Raw genomic sequence first — 6,092 nt, 5'->3', positions numbered from 1 at the left:
CTGGAGAGCTCATCATCCTGGCATCTCAGTGCTTGCACAGTTATGTATTGAGAGCCATGGCCCAGAGGTTTGGTTTGCTGACAAGTAAACAAACGGGATTTTTATCGTGGCTAGGGCAGTATGAATCAAGAGAGGCCTGGGTACGCCTGGGAAGTAAGTGCTGTAGCTGACCTGGCATGCTGCTTTGATAGTGTCTTTTCCCATAAAACTGAGATTTTCTGGAATAAATCTTTCAGATGGGGGCTGTTTTGAAAGAAAATTATTTCCCCTGGAATAGTTTTTCATTTTTAGAAGCAGCTGAAATGAAGGTTACTCAGAGAGCAGTGGATCTATACAGGGTACAGGTTTTGCAACTGCTGTACTGGTCAGCTCTGCAGGGTCCACAAGTCTTGACTTTTCTGAAACTGACAGGAATGCTGCTGTTTTTAAGAACTGTGAGCAAGACTGAAGTAAAGCAAGTTACAGGAAAATACCCTCAATGTCAGTGCAGGATGTTACAAAGCTTTCGTGGCACTTCAAAATCGATTTGAATCTCAAAATTATGACCCCTCAACTTGGAGTCAAAATGCTCAAGTCAAATGGTAGGTACAGTATCTAACTCCGTTCTAGCAAAATTACAGTGACACTTCTTTTCTGTGGTATATTTTTTCCTGGTATTCAATAGGGAAGAGACAACTGATGATAGGATTTGGTTTTGGTGTCCTCCAATATCCAAATACTCTGACTGTCTGGAATAAGGATTCACATTCAAACCAGTCAAGCTTAGTCATTACCTAAGGTAGGCAATCAAGCTACTTTGCCAGGATCTCCATGATGAAACCTCAGTCAAAGCCCTGACCAACTTTATGGCAATTGAAAATCCCTGGCACTTTCTCACTCTTGTCACACATGCTAAACATCCCCTCACAGTTCATCTCTCTGTGGCTGGGGAGCGTCTCCTGCAGTGGCTGCTTCCCCAGATCCAGCTTCTGCTCAGGTGGCTGATCCCCATGGGACAGCAGCTGTCTGGTAAAGCGGAGGGCAGAAAGGTGTGAGGTGAATACAAGTTATCATCTGAGAGAGAACAGATGCTCTTCTGGGAGTCAGTGCTCACCACTTCAGATACAGAGTATTCACCATTTTCATTTAACTCATCTGTGCAATGGTCTTAATAGCTGGTACCTTCAAAAGTCATGGATTAATATACTTTGATTTGCTTTATTCCAAACTGCCCTTACCAGCAGCTACAGGGCATGCTCCAGATTAATTTTTACTTTTTCACAACGAAATTCAGTTCAAATAAACTATTTTAGATAAAAATATTCTTTTTATTAGCCAAAAAGTCACGTTTTCCCCTTGAAAGAGCATACTATAAAAATTAGTTTTCATGGTAAAACAGAAGGTCTGGGAGTTGTTCTCTATCCCGCACCTCCTAGCAAGAATGAGTAGTACACACACATTTTTCTCAAAGCTGCATCTTACTGTCAGACAAAACTCAAAGTAGGTCTCAGGTTGCAAAGTCTTCAGAGCAGGGACTTCCATATATCACTGTATAACACAAACGTAGTTCAAACACTGCTTTTAAAACACTGAAGTTGTAAAATTGCACAGGAAAACAGCTAGTCAGGCTGTTCCTGGATGGACTGTGAAGATTTCAATGGCATGAAACCAGAGCAAATTTCTGCATTTTTATTCCTCTGTCCATTTATGAGAAGCACTGTAGGAACAGAACAAAACTACTTTGGCAAACTCCAGAGAACCTGGTTATAAAAAAATTGGCAAAAGGAAAACCTGGTTTTATTCTATGATATTTGGTGCCAACTGTACTGTGATAGTGAGAAGTGACTGTGATAGTGAGGAGTGGTCACTGGTGTAAATGAACTACCCATTTACAGTGAAATTATCACCCTGGTGGGATGGTGTCAGTTGTTGACACAATTTTGGGGCTACTGTCCCCTCTAGATTTGGCAAAGCTGTCAGAGGCTGTCCTGCCAATAATGTGTTGCTGACTTTTTGTGTGATTTTCCACAAGGTGCACTGTTATACATATGAACAGGGTGTCACTTTCCCATGATTAGGATCAAAGGTGGTTGCAAGTCAAACCAGAATTTCCTACACTGTGCCATGTCAAGTTTGCCTCCTTTTGCATCTATTCTGAGACAGCCATTAATTAACATGACCTGGTGTAATTATTCCTGTAGGGTCTTCCTGTGTCTTGCAGTGTCTTTCCACAGGACAGCCTGTGTTGTGGAAATGGAAGAAGGGATATTTATGGAAGAAGCTGACATCTGTAAAAGCCTTAGGTCAGATGGAACCTTGCATGAAAAGAGGCAAAATTTATTGGAAAGGAAACCAGGTAATAAAATAGCCAATCTGCCTCTTCCCACCTCAATCACAGGACCGATGAAATATGAGGTAGCTTTGCCTGTCAGCCGCTTGAATGTGCATTCACAGATTAGCCTTTTCACAGGTCTGGTTTTGGAGAGGAGCTGAAGCCTAAGCAGGTAAATGCAGAGTATCTGTTGGAGCCATCCAGAACAGATATCTGTTTGCATTGCTGCTCTTACTGTGCTGACAGTGCTAGTCTTGCTTATTCCTAGCTATACACTGCTTCCAAAAGATGACACTTGAAACTCATCCTGCAGCAGAAGCACTGCAGCAGGAGCATTCTGCTTACAGTAAAGACTTTGATGTAAATATTATTTATCCCTGTCCTTGGCCAGCTTGAAGAGAGGATCTGGCTATCACTACAGATGCATGTGAATGTGTGATGTTTGTGTCCTTCTGCTGCAGCAACAGCTCCAGCACATACACTCAGCGCCTGCATGGCAGAAGCTGGGGCCAGTGTGCTTAGGGAGCACCCCAGCCTAACTTCTGAGCTGCCTGTTTGGAACTCTGGCATGTGCAGACAGGAGTGTCAGAGTTCAGCTCCTGAGGAAACATATTTATAGTCACAGTACTGCTAACAGATCATGCAAGGAGTCTAAAACCCACCTCTGTCACTCCCATTCACTTCTCCAGCACTTCCATTTAACCTGTGATAACTACTTTTGCCTTGTGTCAGTGGCACCAACAATCAACACTCAGCCAAAACTCTATAAAGAAAAGGACAAGATTTGGAGCAACAACCTCTTGCTTGCAGAGCTGATGCTGCAGCTGGATATATGCAGGAAGGGGAGGTCAGGGGGGAGCACTGATGTTTTTGCCTGGCTACAATGTGAGTGCCAGAGCCACCAGTTGAATTGGGCACAGTAACCATAGCAACAGCGAGTTTCCGGGACTTGGGGTGACAGGTTGACGGGATTACTCTTCAAAGCACTTGCTCTCTTGGGAGAGAAAACCTAAAGGAAGGGGATGGGAGTTAATTTAGCACACACACACTGGAGCAAGGGTCAGCAGTGGCAGGTCTCTGCTGGAGGGAAGCCTGCAGCAGCAATAAACAACACCATTTCAAGCGCTTTGAGTGGCACTGAAATCACTACGGGGGGCATCCAACAAAGAAAAATGTGAGGTGCACACAAAAACTAGCACTACTCCCTTCCAAAGGACAGTTGCCACAAAAGTCCCTGTCTGTCTCAAACCCGAGTCTCTGCTTTGGTGTGAGGGCTGTACCCTGTCCTGCCATTCCTGCTTCCGGCACTGGGGGCCAGATATGGCTGTAGACCCTAGATCTGGAAATGCTGACCTGGAAGCAATGGAGAAACTGAGGCAGGGGGGAGTGGCAAGTGAGGGCATGTCAAGTGTGGTGGTGTGTGTGATAGGAAGGGGTGTGAGATAAAATATTTGGGTGGTGGAGTGACTGAGGCATGGCGTGGCTGCAGTAGGAGGTGGGCAGGTAGGAGGTAAGAGGGCCCTGCAATGTGAAACAGGGAAAAGGGAGGCACAGTGGCAGTGTAGGGGCCAAGAGAGAAGGCTGTCATCTCAGGTTCATAGCCTCATTGGTGCAAGGCTATCAGTGGGGCCTGAAATTCAGTTTTATTTATTATGCCCTCTTTTAATTTCCTTAGGGTTTGGTGAGCAATGGATTGCTCTCCTGTCTGCCCTTCTGGTGAGAGAGATGTATGACAGCGCTGTCTTGGTGTGTTGGTAATTTTGAGCTAATAAAATTTCCCTTTGGGCCATGGTTAACAATTAGACCAATGCTATGGATCCATGCCCAGCACCAGAAAAGCACAAGAGCAATTTAAAGCTGGTTTTGCAGTCTGCTCCTCCTAGTGCTGGATGGGGAGATTGAAACCACACACAGGCAAACATTTCCTATCTTCCCACAGCTGCTGATAGCCAGCCACAGTTGCTCACACTGTGTGGGGGCACAGCTACACTCTACCTGCCTGTTCTTGTAAATCATTTGCAGAATGTAGTATCTACACAAGCTCAGAAAGCTTCTCTGGAGGCTGCCTGGCCCCAGTGGTTCACAGAGCTAAAGATGGGGGCAGCTCCAGGATCCAGCTGCTGGGAACCTGGGTGGCCACACCTCTACTCCCAAGCAATCGATGCTTAATCCCAAGGAACTTCTACCATGTTTGTTTTCTCCACAGTAGGAGAGGATCTATATCTGCCTGGATGGGAGAACTCAAATGTGTAGTCTGCAGGCCAGAAAGGCATAAATGTCACTGTACCTTTCACTGACCTGTAGAAGCAAGTGGTGCAGGCAGACAAGTTTCACAACAAAAATATAGAGGCTGAGAAGGTGGATGTAATAGAAGTGCTGACACAAACTTAATTAAAGCACTGCAGAAAGGATAGCTTTGTCAAAAAAATAATGTGGGAATAGAAGATTTCTGTCATCTTCTGTCAGCTCCTTACAGGTGGCTACAGAACTGTTTCTATCTTCTTAACTGCAGGTCTTTTGCTACTTTTAGCTTGGTCCCTGCTTCCATTTCCCTCCTATTTGAGATGCTTTGCAAAAATATGGGCACCTCCATGAAATCTGAGGCAACCCTGTGCTGGTAACCTAAACCAATGGGAGGCTAAAGGTAATTATCCCAGGGCCTTAGAATGGGAAAATATGTGATCATCAACTCTTTGCTCTCACATGATGCTCATCTTGGTTATCCTCCAGTCCATCCGATTGTGAAACGTGGAAGAATCAGCTTAGAAGGGAGCCTGAGTTGAAAGGCTCCATGTAAATGAAAATTTAATTAGTATGAAACCACCTCAAAGAATACACCCTCATTTCACCTGTCCTATTTTGCCTGTACCTCAGCCTGAGAAAGCTGGCAGAATGAAGAGGACTGGCTGGGGGAATGCAGCATTCAGGCTGAGGGCCCTGCTGAGTGCAAGGCAGCATGTACTCACAGTAAGCGTGCCAGTCAGGCCTCCACACATCCTGTATCCAGTGCTGACCTTTCTTGTCATTCCTCCCTCCTTGCCAGCAAAGGCCATGTGCTTTCAGCTTCTAAAAGCTGTTCCTGCTTCTGCCCACTGCCACAGTATGTGGTGGGGGGAGTAAACAAGAAAAGGATGTGGCTGGCAGATTTGCAGCTTGGAAGGGTACAGGAAAGAGGGATGCCTTGATTTCCCTTGCATTGCCAACAAACTGAAAAACCCCAAGGGTTTTTTGTTTTGTTTTCATTTTTTTTGAAAGAGGGCAGGCTACCCTTGCCAAGGCTTTCCCTTCTTCTTTTAACCTGGAAAAAAGGATCAGCATGATCTTATCACTCTCTAGAACTCCCTGAAAGGAACTTGTAGCCAGGTGGGGATCAGCATATCCTCCCAGGCAATCAATGACAGGATACTAGGACACAGTCTTAAGCTGTGCCAGGTGAAGTTCAGGTTGGACATGGGGAGGTATTTTTTCACAGCAAAGGTGATACCTGGAATGGGCTGCCAGGGAGGTGGTGGAGTCACCATACCTGGAGGTGTTTAGGAAAAGAGTGGATGTGGCACTTAGTGTGGCACTAGCCATTGTCTGGTCTGTCGTGTCTCTTCTAACCTCATTTATTCTGTGCCTGTACTCACTCAGCTCTCCCAGGCCCTTAGGGAAGCCCCCAGAAGCTTCATCAGCCTCTGCAGGGTGCAGCGATTCCGCTGGGCTCGGGCTGCTCGGGACCCCAGCAGGAGTGGCTGGCAGAAGGGCTGGCGGGAGCCCCGAGGGTGCTGCCCTGTCCTGT

This window comes from Zonotrichia albicollis, chromosome 1, assembly GCF_047830755.1.
Source record: "Zonotrichia albicollis isolate bZonAlb1 chromosome 1, bZonAlb1.hap1, whole genome shotgun sequence".
Lineage (NCBI taxonomy): Eukaryota > Metazoa > Chordata > Aves > Passeriformes > Passerellidae > Zonotrichia > Zonotrichia albicollis.
The sequence above is the reverse complement of the archived record's forward strand: the minus strand, read 5'-3'. Positions refer to the sequence as shown.